We start from the raw sequence: 13882 nt of genomic DNA, 5'->3' as shown, positions 1-13882 counted from the left end.
GGCATTGTGTTTCACAAACACTGCTCTTGTTAAAGGTTTCATTTCCAACCCTAAGAAACTGATGAGCAGCAAACAGCATAAAACCTGAACAGACTGCGAGTTGCACATAGACGTTTTCACTTTGCTTCTGAGTGGGAAAGGGTTAGTTGTTCTTTCGCTTTGATAGTGTACATTTTCTGTCAGTCACTTGATAAAATGACCACAAAGACATATTTTAAATTCAAATTTAAATTGGAGTGCAGGGACAACTACGGGTCCTCCCATAATTCAGTCGCAGGTGTTGAGAGACCTTTAAAACCATTGCAATACACTGGAAGTGCTGGTTGACAAGGAAACAAGAGCAAGGAAAAAGAGTGCACAATTTACAACCACGTATCACAAATTTGGTATTTATTTTTATTGGTTTACATGTAATCTTTATTTTTAAACAAATCACAACAAACGCAAATTGTATACTTGTATATAAAACAAACTGTATACATAACATTCAATACAAACAAATTATTACTACGAACAATTTATTATCATATCTTCAGAACAAAAACATTCTGAAACCATTTGTTTATCAACCAGCCATGTTGAAAACTTCACTTTCATAGCAGGCATCATATAATGGCAATAAGAATGTTTTTATTCCAAAACAATGTGCTAAATGTTAATATGCTAAAACTTTTACATTAATGACATTATTGTGTTATATTTAATAACAATATTTTTATCAAATTTGTGTTGGTATTTTTATAATATCAGTATTTTTTATGCAAAATAGAAACTTACAACTATATGTAAATAGCTTAAAGTTATTTACAATTTAATTATATTTCATTGAAAATCTAAAACGGGTTTATACAAATGATACATAATAAATGGTAAAATTAAACATGTAACATAACAAAAATTATAAATAAATAAGATATACATGTATTTCAATTTTTATTTGTTGTAACAATTTGGAGGAAGTATGAAATAAGTTTTGAAAAGGCATCCAAAGTTAAGTTCCTTTGAAAATGTAAAAATATGTAAGCAGTATACATATAAACCACATTGAATTACCATAGACTTGAATCAATTACTTTTTTTTTAATAATTTATATTTCAATGTAACTTTTTTTACATACTTGATGTATTGCAAATAAGCAAAACAAGACTTTTGTTGAAGACAGTCCTCTAGCAGTTCATGTTATCAGAAAAAAGGAAAAATATTCCCTTATGACTCTCTATCCACACACAAAGTTGTATCAACCTAGCTTAAGTACTTTAAGAAGAAGCAAATATAAGTTTTCAATTATTTGTGAAACCATAAAACCCAAAAATTGTGTATGACAAAAAAACTAAAATAATTTGCGATTTCCCCATACAGGTTCTATCCACATACCAAGTTTTATCAAGCTGTATTAAGTAATTATGTCAATCATCCCAGAATCCAGATTTTAGTTTTGAATCATGTTTGTAACAATAGCAACCCAAATTTTATTTTTGCAAAAGAAAACCCACCCTAAAATAATTTGCATCTGTTTTGCTATCCTGACATTCAAAGTTTTATCAATCTAGATTAATAACTTATTAAGTTGTCATTTTTTAGGACAGAAAGATGGACAGGGGGTAAACCTACAGTCCCCTCCGGTACTGATGATTATATTCAGTTGCAAAATAACAACAATTCTAGGCCGTCAACCCTTTATTATAGGGGCCTATTACCCCTCTGTCTTGAATCATTCAGAATTTGGCATTCACGTTTTGCTCGAGGGTGTATCAGTTGGCAACCTCTCCGAGGCAATCTCAAACATTCGCTCGAAAACTGGCGGATCCTGGGCCCCAGAAAACATCTTATGTCCATTCATGTAGAATGTGGGAACACCTGTCAAGAGTCATGGAATGTTTATAGAAATTTAGATGGTGCAATTGTGTGACTTAATTCTTTTAAATTGAATTTTTTTTTAATATAAAAATGTCAAAAATGTACCACACTCTAAGATTGTTTGTCATAAAAAAAGGCATAGACCACAAGGGTCATGTCTTATAAAGATCTAAAAAAATATGTTGATGCCCAATGTGAATCTGATATAATTAACACAAAAGTTGTGAAATAACCTGAAGAAGGAAACAAAAGTGTGATGAAGTGCCCATGGGGACTGGTAATCAACTTCAAAATGAGGGGGATCCGAAAAAACAGTTCGAGATGACAACTTAAGTACCGTTTGATAGATGTAATAAATTTATGTTAAATAATGACTTATCCTTTATTTATCTCATTATTCAGCGAAGTCTGTTTTTTAACCGCACATTTAAGTGACCTTGAAATCATATATCTGATTTATATTAGCAATGGAAAGTGCATTCATTGATAAAGAATAAAATCATTTAAAAAATGACACCAGTAATAATCAAAAGACTAAAAGTGTGACCTTAAACCACAATCTAAACACTTCAAGACTTTAGCAACAGTGGCTGCCTGACAGACAAAGCCGAGTTGGTGCCCAATTCTAGGATATTGCATGTAACAGGATTTATATCACACATCATCAGAACAGGCATGAAACAATACTACTGTACCTGACAAAGCAAGCACTGTCAATCGTGCACTATGAATAAGCAATGCAGAGGAATGTAAAGGTTGAAAATTATATAAGATAGACTTTCGCTTTGTAGCATTGATAAATTGAACTTTTCTATGTGCCTGTCACATACACTAAATGGTATTTTTTATTGTTGGTATGTTTTATCACAGGTTTTTAAGTGATTGATACACATCTCTTCTTGAATGGAAAAACCTGAACAGCGTGTTGAGTGTAACACCTTTCTCATACAAAGATCAAGGTAAAATATTCAAGTCAAAGGTAAAAATTTGCAAAATAGCACCTTGTCTTGACTCTAACATCATAAATTGTAATACAACTTTTAAATGACTTACCACCTATTTTCAACATGTGAAAAAGATGAGTCACATGTTATACCAGTTTCCCTACCAACTAGGTCAAGGTTACACTGGCAAATATCAGTTTGTCTGGACTGTAACTTCATCATTAATCATGCAATTAAAACAAGGGCTGTTTGTAAAACATGCATGCCCCCCATATGGGCTGTCCGTTGTACTGGCAGCCATCGTGTGAATACGACTTTTGTCACTGTGACCTTGACCTTTGACCTAGTGACCTGAAAATCAATAGGGGTCATCTGCAAGTCACGATCAATGTACCTATGAAGTGTCATGATCCTAGGCAAAAGCGTTCTAGAGTTATCATCCAAAAATCATTTTACTATTTCGGGTCACCGTGACCTTGACCTTTGACCTTGTGACCTCAAAATCATTAGGGGTCATCTGCGAGTCATGATCAATCTACCTATGAAGTTTCATGATCCTAGGCATATGCGTTCTTGAGTTATCATCCGAAAATCATTTTACTATTTCGGGTCACTGTGACCTTGACCTTTGACCTTTGACCTAGTGACCTGAAAATCAATAGGGGTCATCTGCGAGTCATGATCAATCTACCTATAAAGCTTCATGATCCTAGGCATATGCGTTCTTGAATTATCATCCGAAAATTATTTTACTTTTTCGGGTCACCGTGACCTTGACCTTTGATCTAGTGACCTCAAAATCAATAGGGGTCATCTGCGAGTCATGATCAATCTACCCATGAAGTTTCATGATCCTAGGCATATGCGTTCTTGAGTTATCTTATCACAAACCATTTTACTATTTCGGGTCACCGTGACCTTGACCTTTGACCTAGTGACCTCAAAATCACTAGGGGTCATCTGCAAGTCATGATCAATGTACCTATGAAGTTTCATGACCCTAGGCCCAAGCGTTCTTGAGTTATTGTCTGACAACCACCTGGTGGACGGACCGACCGACCTACCAACCGACCGACCGACATGAGCAAAGCAATATACCCCCTCTTCTTCGAAGGGGGGCATAAAAATAATTTACAAAAGTGTTCATCATGAGAACAGGGCTTTTCACCCCTTGAACAAAGGTACAGTTAACGCTAGAGTTGAATTGTCAAATACCCAACTGGTAAAATAATTACAAGCATTTTGGTACATGGACTGAAAATGTTGCCAACAGAAATCTAGGTAGTTTTCAAAGTTGAGGAGATCAAGATTACCTTAAGGCGGTTTGTGAATACAGGCCTAATCCATTAAGGGTCGTTCTGGGAAAACTGGGCTTAATGCAGTCTTCACAGACTAATCAGGGTCTTCACTTTCCGCTTTTATGGAATATTTTGTTTAAAGCAAATCACTTCTAAGGGAAAACATAGCCTATAGGCAGAAAGTGTCTTCCCTGATTACCCTATGCAGACTGCACAGTCTAATCCAGGACGAAACTTTACCCACATGCATTAAGACCCGTTATCCCAGAGCGAAGCTCCATGAGTACCTGAGATCCCTTTAGCAGCCCAAGCTCGGGCCTTTTCCATGACCTTCTCCTGAGACTGGGGATTCTGGAGGTAGACCCTGACCTCGTCCTGGTTGAAGCCAACCTCTGACGCTACGTCCAGGCAGCTTTGTAAGAGGAGATCTTCCCCATTGGTGAAGCATCTCTGTAAATGAAATGACGGAGACATATATAATGACAGGCAGGGCCGGATTAACCACTAGTCTAACAAGGCTGCAGCCTTGGGTCCCCGAATTTTAAGGGGCCCCCAACTACAGGCCAGTTTCCCAATGTATGATCTTTCTTTATTACGCCATTTAACCACTCTATCGGGATTGCAGTAAAACATCTCTTTGTGATTTTAACAGTTTCCCGATGTAAATCGAATTGTAGCCGTTTAGTTTGCTTTGATATACTATGCTTTCAATTTTCTTTCCGTGTTGTATATTCATTCAGAAGTATTAGTTTCTTTGTTTATTATACGACTTGCCCGTATGGTCATGCCACCATCTGGACACGTTTGAAGACATTGAAGAGAAGGCCGAAGCGTTTGTTGCAATCAACGAATATAAGGTTGCGAATAAGCATAAGAAACGGTGGAGACTATTTTGTGACGAGAGTACGGCACCATCTGCGAATACGGAGCTAAGTGCACGCGACCATTTTCTATTTCACACATTCTACAGCATAGTTGATTGTCTCACTGTTGAACTTCGCAATCGATTGAGCGCATATTCTGGTATTCACAAATTGTTTGGTTTCATGACAGAGTTTGAGTCGCTCAACTTGAATGATTACGGAAATGTGCAACGCATCTGGTCAAATTTTATCCAGATGACATTGAGGCGTCTTCTGTTGACCAGTTCGTTCAGTGCAAAGCCATCCGAAGCGGACCAAGACAGAAGAGTGAACTGCTGCTGTTAGGTGGGGGTCAATACAGACAACTTTTCAAAACATTGCCATCGCTGAACGAATATACTTTACAATTCCAGTTTATAACTGTCAAGATAGGAGGTCATTTTCAACATTATCACGTGTGAAAAACTATCTTTGGAACACCATGAGTCAGGAAAGGTTGACAGCATTGGGGCTACTGTCTATTGAATGTTAAGTCCTCCGAGAACTAGACGTCAAACAGGTGACCGATGACTATGGCCAGTGTCGTAGAAAAAGCTAATAGGCTGGAACTTTTACATGTAAGTTAATACAATTGTAATATATTGTGTAACTAGTTTTGGCAAATTGCTATATATATATATATATATATATATAATGTAACTGTCAACGGTGTACAAATGCAACTTTTCTCATCTTCCTAGTTGTAGTATCAAACGTATGATATTTAATATACAGAAGGGGACCAGAGGGAAGGGGGCCCCCGTATCATGTGCAGCCTTGGGCCCCAAAACAGATTTATCCGGCCCTGATGACAGGTTAATTCCATACTTTGAGCAAAACTTTGTTTTTAACATATTTATAAATATGAAATAAATAATTATAATACATGTTAATGTAATGAAATCTATAGCAACGCAGTGTTGACTTTCAATTTTTGGTGTTTTATAAATTGTAAATCTATATGATTATATATAACATTATCAAGAACGGAAAACAAATAGAGTTAAATGCAAAATATATACACAGACTTGCACTATATTTAGTTTAGCTCAATTCGTCATTGTGGCCTTAGATACTGTACTACTTAAAGTACCGGTACCCTATGGTACTCTTAAGAATACTGCAATGTACCTCGAGTAGGGTAAATACGCTTTAATGTACACAGCCATACTCCGGCCTACTATTAAGTATATTTTCTGTACTGGGTACTTTGTAGTATACATAAGAGTACCTGCGTTACTTATAAGCAGTACATCAGCTGACCATGACAAATTAAGCTTTGGTTCATTTGCAAGAAACTTAACTACAGTACATGCATTATTATTAACCTTAAAGAGCTTTTCAGCCACTAGATCTTGTTTCTCCCCTCCATTCACGACCTTGGCATACTCAAGCAGGGCGTGTCCCATGGCTGTGTTGGCAAACTTCTTACGGTCCTTCTTGAATTCGATCCCTAGTGATGAACCCACCTCCCACAAGTGTTGCGTCCTGAAAAAGAATAAAGCAACATGTGGTTATTCATTTATGACAAACATATCAAGTAAATAAATTTTTAAAACTTCAAAGCACAATATGCCTACTAAATATAATATTAAGTGTTTTATAGACCATCCTCCACAAGTGATGCATCCTTGCAAAGAATAAATAAACATATTGTCATTTAAGTTATACTATACATATCAACCAAATAAATTAAAAAAACTTAAGTCTAAGTATAATAGGTAACATAAATATTACATTTAGTGCTCATTTAGTCACTAGTAACCAAGTTCTTCCTTTTAGATGGGGCAAGCTGTATTTGTATTTGAATGCTTTGTGCTTTTATGAGTCATACATACAGCTTGATTGCAGAGGGTCAGAGGCTGGGACAAGCCAATATTCCCACTCCCGGATTCATTAGGCAGAGAAGGCAACTGCCTATTGGCCCCGTGACTTTAAGGGGCCCCGTTAGACCCTGATGAAATAATTGTTTACTTACTTAGCTGAAAATTACATATCAATGTTATGCTTCAATTAAAGGAATGGTCGAATTTTATACCTTGCCAGCCTTAGCACTGGTAGGCTAATTCAAACAAGTGAAAACAACTGGCACGTAAGCACTATGGTGACTTAGGGGCCTGGGGAGTTGGCCCCAAAAGTTTCACTGCCTACAGGCCTCAACAGTGCTAATCTGGCACTGAATATTCCTTGTAACTTAAGTATGAGTCACTAACAATGGGTAATAAGACACAGTGCATAACTATAATCATGTGCATAAGATAGTTAAATTGGTTACTGAACGTTCAGACCTTTCCTGGCCATATTGGGAACAAATTCAATTTCTGTATTGGGAGTTTTTTTTCGCGAAAAGTCAATTGCTCGGAATTTTTTTTTTAAATAAAAATCTTTACAATAATTCATATTAGAAGAATATCAAAGCGCTGAAGGCACTGCAGTTGTTCGCTGTTGTCGTCCTTGATTAGCTTGTGCGCATTGCAAAGGCTAATCAGTGTGCACAGGCTAATCTTATTTTACATGCATTGAGCCACGTTTTCCCTGAAAGCAGCACCTATGTACAGAATTCATTGATAAACTCTTAGTTCATATAAACGGACTCCCAGAGCCTTTGATAATTTTTGCTATGGCGGCTCTGGTAGTCCATATGCACCCCTTAATAAACATGGATGCAGTTCAGCGCACGGAATCTGTGCGCTTCACATAACAGATGACAGTCGAGACAAATTGAGGAAAATAATGAATAAACTTCATAAACATGTAAATTTACCCTGAATGGCATACCTACAGATGTTATCCTTTGCATGCAGCCTATTAAAACACGACAAAGTTTCAACACACTTTTCTCGCTGACATTTTTATGTTTAAATTTGAAACAGTGTATTCTGTATCGAATACCACATCTTTATCAACTTTAATAGGCTCCATCACATAACCCGACGTGCAAAATATTGGTGTACTGCGACCTAACCAATATTACGTCAATTGTCCAACATGGTGGATACAGTGTATGAAAGAAACACCAAGTAAAAAAAAAGCAATTGTTTCTTACTTTAATGGTACTATTTGGATGAGTTTGTGGTTTAGACAGGTAAACTTTAATAAGTTCTTGCAGTTTCAGTGTTCCTTTACCCTTGCATTGTTGATAACATGTTGCACCCATGGACAAGAGAGAGCGCATAGCAACTCTCAGCAACCAATTGGGTTATAAAGCTGAGAGTTTAATTATTGCAACTAATAAACACTAGACTGGCCAATGTGGACTTACAAGCTGGTAAATACACCCACTGCAGTAGTTTAGCAGATGCTCCTAAGCATTCGTCGTCTGCAGTGTAGACAGGCAGCGGTAATCGTTCCTAGCATAGTGAGTTACTGTCCTTAGCGTAACTAAGCTAGCTAAGCACATACTGATTTGCAAAATATGCTCGGTAAATTTAATCGGCCGCTAATGTGACCAACTAAAAATCATATTGTTTTTGTTACATAAATAATAATTTGTTAGATCTATGTAGCTCTTCCCCAATTAAAATTATAAGAAAATTAAAAATGGCCATATGCAACCAGTATAAAATCAGAACAACCTGCGAGTCATCCACACCGCAGGGTGCATGCTGTTATGCTTTTTGCGGTTAAGAAGTGTTTAAATGAATCCTTTAAAACTTGAAAATAGTAAGATAGGCCTCAACAATTTTCTCGAACAGTTACCTCTCGGATATGCAAATATGAGAGGTATGTACAGGTTAACAAGCAGTTACTGTATAGTCTTACCTGGGGTTTCTAGGGTCTGCATATTCCGGTGGGATCGGGGTACCACCGGGCGGCGCGTCCGGCTTCAGGAAGTAAGGCTCCCAACGAACTCGGAACTCAAATTTGGAGCTCAACGAGGTCATGGCTTCCTCCATCTTCCTTTTGTCGATCCAGCACCAGGGTCAGATGATGTCGCTCACCACGTCGATCAAAATCAGCTTCTTTGAAGCCATCGTCACAGTATGCAATCGCCTGACGATCTACGTTAAATTCTTGACGGATGCAATCACGAGAACGTCTTTTGCAGCGTTTGAAAATCAGAACATCCCCTGCTCTGTTTTTTGACAGTCTGTGTTCTAGATTTTAACCGCATGCGTGACAGTTCATGTAAACACGCATTTGCTCGATTACGGTTACATCGCACTATATTCTACACATATTCCATTCCATTTTGTGTGTACTTTTAAATTGGTAAACATGATAATTTCAATGTCAAAATATTAATTTATATATTTAAGTCGACATTAGTATTCTGTATCCAAGTTTCTGCTAAAGAAATAGTCAATGCAATAACATTTTTTTTTCATTTGTATTTGTCGGCTCTGATACTACTTAAATGTACCCCGGGTACCCTTACGAAGGGACCTATATATGGTATAGGTCCTGTATAGGTCCTTGTCTTAAGTATAATTAAATGTACCCCTAGTACGGAAACTATACTAAAACGTACTTGAGAAATATAACGCTTAATATGTCGTTGTCGTTTTTTCCAAAGTAATTATGTTATATTTGTTTTAATATTTTGTAAAATGGCCACTACATAATCTAAACTCATACTCAAAAAAGGATGTTGAGGCAGGTTGTGTTCAAAGATATTTATGTTTCGTATTCCGTTTCGTATTACGTAGCGAGTTTTACGACATCGGATTTGGGCAGGAATGCAACTCGGGTACAGTCTGATACGTTTAAGTATATATTTCGTACGCGCAGTAAATTTAAGTATACGTAAGAGTACCCGGGGTACATTCACGTAGTACCCGAGCTGACAATGACCAATCTAGCTAAAGTGCCTTCGCAAATACTGTACAGTATTTCAAAAGTAAACTATCAATACAATAACTTTCGATTTTGAGTTATGATACGCAGGAATTTAAAGCCCCAGTTTGCGGAATAGATGGTTGTTTTGCATATAAATCGTATAGCGAGAAATAAACTTTACATAAATTCATTGAAATATATTGTTATCGAGGTTGACATCGAAAACCTATTCAAAATGGGGTTTGAATCGAAAAAATAATATATAAATGATCATAAATACATGCAATAGGCGAAAATCGTTGCAGCGTCGCGAGTTATGCAAATTATAGCTCTGTTTAGCTTTCGCTAAACATTATTAGCATATGGAAGATAAATACATATATTTAGCAAAAACGTAGCGTTGCAACTCAGTTTCCGTCTGTAACAGATGTATTTGCATTTGTTCTCACCTTCTCTCCGCTAAATTGTCCCGTATCCGCAATTTTGTTTGTAAAGGTTTGAATTCACGTGTCGAATCATGAATATTAATTAGGTCGTTTTCGTATTTTACCGTACTCGACTCAAAATAAAAATCGCTATATTGTTTGTTTTCAACCGATTTCAACAGGATTTTCAGTGATATCCTCAATAAAAACACGTTTTCTTACGATTCTGCCCATACATATAGCTGTCAACGGGGACTTTAACAACGCGAGATCTTGCCGAGTTGTTATATAGACAAAGATTGTTATTAACAGGTAGTTTTGCATGTCAATACTAATGATGTTCTGAGTTTACTCTACTTAAGAGATTATCACATACCTATTTCAAACAACAGGTGTAATCAATGTATGCACATTATCGTCTAAACATGTAAAACTTTTAATAAGCATACATTTATAAGTGAGCAAAACAATAACACGTTATTTGTAATAGATGAATCAACAGCTAAATTTAATCAGGGATCTGGACTTAAAATTATATAGCAACCTCTAGTCCTGTTTTCAATCAATTACCGGTAAATATCAAACGACTAAGGACATGGGCAACAAGGCGTCAAGATCAATTCTGCATTTTAATAACAAACTACTTTTGTGATAGGCGATCATACGACGAGATATCATGGTGTAATATGTAGCCAACTACTGTCGTAATGGGTAAGGGTTAGGGGTCGGGTTTGGGTTAGGGTTAGCCTTAACCCTAACCCTAATCCTAACCTAACCTCAACCCTAACCCTAACCTAACCATAACCCAGAGTTATCTTCCCTATACCATGCCTCGCTCGTTGTCGTTGTCCGCTTCCTGTCGTAAAAGACCTCCTCGCTTAATTTTCATTGTGATTTCTAAAGAGCCAATGACTGTGGCTATTATTTGATCGGCCGTGTAGGTCAATGGCTTTGGTCAAAGACGAAAAGACATAAAGATCAATGGTTCTATTTTTATGGCATCAATTTGGACCATAGGCAACCGAGCGTGCATATTGGCAAACTACTGTGACTATGTACGGCAAGGCGTTGAGATCAACTATCTTACTTTGCTTGCCAACAACTGTGGCCAAAGGCGACCTGGCGAAGAAAACTTTGGTGATATTTAAAGGGCCAAGCACTATGATTACAGTCGATTAGGCGTGGGGTCAATTGTTATATTTAAGGGGCCAAGTACTGTGACCAAAGGCGGCAGGCGTTAAGACCAGTAGTGAAATTTTAACAGCCAGCTATTCTGCGAGCTTTCGTATACAATATTGTGATTTCTGATAGAGTCAAGTACAAGTACTGTGAAAATAGGCAACCGGGTGAGGAGATCAATGACCATACAGTAGCGATTGGCGAGATGAAGTATTGAACTATGATGATATTTTAAGAGCCACGTAGATCTATTGTGGTCATAGGCGACCAGCCGTTTAGGTAAATCATAATATCTATAGAGCCAAGAACTGAGGCGATAGGCGACAAGATCAGTGGTGAAATTTAAATACTTAGCTACTATTGCCATATGCGAGCTTTCGTTGAGAATATTCGTGAGTTTTGATAAAGCCAAGAACCGTGGCCTTAGTTGAAAGGGCGTGGCGGTGAATGGCGCTATTGTAATAGCCAACTATTTTGTCAGTATAGGCGATCATGCATGGAGATGGATGGTTACCGGTAAATAGCGAACTTCTTACACAACAAGCGATCGGGTGTAGAACAACTGTGCGATTTAAAAAGACAAATGTTGTGGCAATAGGCTACCAGACGTTTAGGTCAATGGTGATATGCATAGAGCCAAATAATGTGGCCATAGAGATAAATGGTACTTACAAAAAAAACAAGCTACGTAGTCGCGCTATTTTAATAGCCAATGTCGGTGGTCATATGCGAACTTGTTAAGAGGCCGTAATCGACCAGAGATTGATATCAAAGGTGCTGTGTCGAAAACCAACTTTCGATTTATAAACAACCAAGAACTGTGACCAAGCTTGGAGATCAACGGTGTTATTTAAATAGCAGACCACTCTGACAATATGCAATCAGATGGGTATATTCGAGTGCTAATTTTTAATAATAAGCCAACTGCCGAGGCCATAAGCGCCAAGTCGTTAAATAGATTGTTGATATTTATAAAGTCAGGCATTGTTGCCATAGGTGACCCGTCGTTTAGGTCAATGCAATTATATAAATAACAAAGTACTGTGGCTATAAACGATAAGACCTGTAGATAAAATTGTGACCTCTAGTGTTTACAAGGATTTTGTTTAATACAATGAACATTTGGACAATCTAAAGGCAATAATTATGGCATTAATTATGTTATATATATATATATATATATATATATATATATATATATATATATATATATATATATATATATATATATATATATAAATCCAATCTTTTCACCAAGTTTCATGATGATTGGGCAAAAAATGTGACTTCTAGAGTGTTCACAAGCTTTTTTTACTATATAAATATGAGAAAACTGCCCCCCCCCCGGCAGCCATGTTATTCAACTGACCGGAACCATTTTCGAACTCAACTCTCATATCAAGGAAACAAATGTTCTGACCAAATTTCATGAAAATTGGGCCAAAAATGTGACTTTTAGAGTGTTCACATGTTTTCACTATATACATATTGAGACAAATGCCCCGCCCACTGGCGGCCATGTTTTTTCACCGATCTGGACCATTTTCGAACTCGTCCGAGATATCAATAAAACCAATGTTTTAACCAACTTTCATGATGATTGGGCAAAAATTGTGACTTCTATAGTGTTTACAAGGTTTTTCTATAGCCAAATTAGGAAAACTGCCCCCCCCCCTGGCAGCCATGTAATTTAACTGACCGGAACCATTTTCGAAATCAACTCTCCTTTCAAGGAAACAAATGTTCTGACCAAATTTCATGAAATTTGGGCCAAAAATTTGACTTTTAGAGTGTTCACATGTTTTCACTATAAACATATAGAGAAAAATGCCCCGCCCACTGGTGGCCATGTTTTTTTTCACCGATCTGGACCATTTTCAAACTCGTCCGAGATATCAATAAAACAAATGTTTTAACCAACTTTCATGATGATTGGGCAAAAAGTGTGACTTCTAGAGTGTTTACAAGGTTCCTCTATAGAAAAATAAGAAAAACTGCCCCGCCCACTGGCGGCCATGTTTTTCAACGGAGCAGAACCACTTTTGAACTCAACTAACATATTATTAAGACAAACATTTTGACAAAGTTACATGAAGATTGGGCATGAAATGTGACTTCTACAGTGTTTACAAGTTTTTTTCTTTTTTTTACCTAGTGACCTAGTTTTTAACCCGGCACGACCCAGTTTCGAACTCGACCGAAATTTAATTGGGACAAAGCTTCTGATCAAGTTTCATGAAGATCGGACAATAAATGTGGCCTCTAGAGTGTTTACGAACAATTATGGACGGACGATGGATGGACGGACGGACGGACGACGGACAAAGACCGGTCACTAAAGCTCACCTAAGCAATCAGGTGAGCTAAAAATGCACACAAAGCTGGCGTATATAACACTGATGATATCTAGAGACAAGTACTTTTGCCATAGGCGACGAAGATATGAAGATCAATGACGCTCTTTAAGTATGAACAAAACTTTGGATATATAACCAGG

At 37.1% G+C, this 13882-nt stretch overlaps 1 pseudogene; it reads right to left on the bottom strand.

Moving 5' to 3' along the window:
* Positions 1-382: 382 nt before the first annotated feature.
* On the bottom strand, positions 383-9111 carry LOC127835176 (uncharacterized; annotated as a pseudogene).
* Between the last annotated feature and the right edge of the window lie 4771 nt (positions 9112-13882).

The sequence above is a fragment of the Dreissena polymorpha genome, chromosome 6, assembly GCF_020536995.1.
Source record: "Dreissena polymorpha isolate Duluth1 chromosome 6, UMN_Dpol_1.0, whole genome shotgun sequence".
Lineage (NCBI taxonomy): Eukaryota > Metazoa > Mollusca > Bivalvia > Myida > Dreissenidae > Dreissena > Dreissena polymorpha.
The sequence above is the reverse complement of the archived record's forward strand: the minus strand, read 5'-3'. Positions and strand labels throughout refer to the sequence as shown.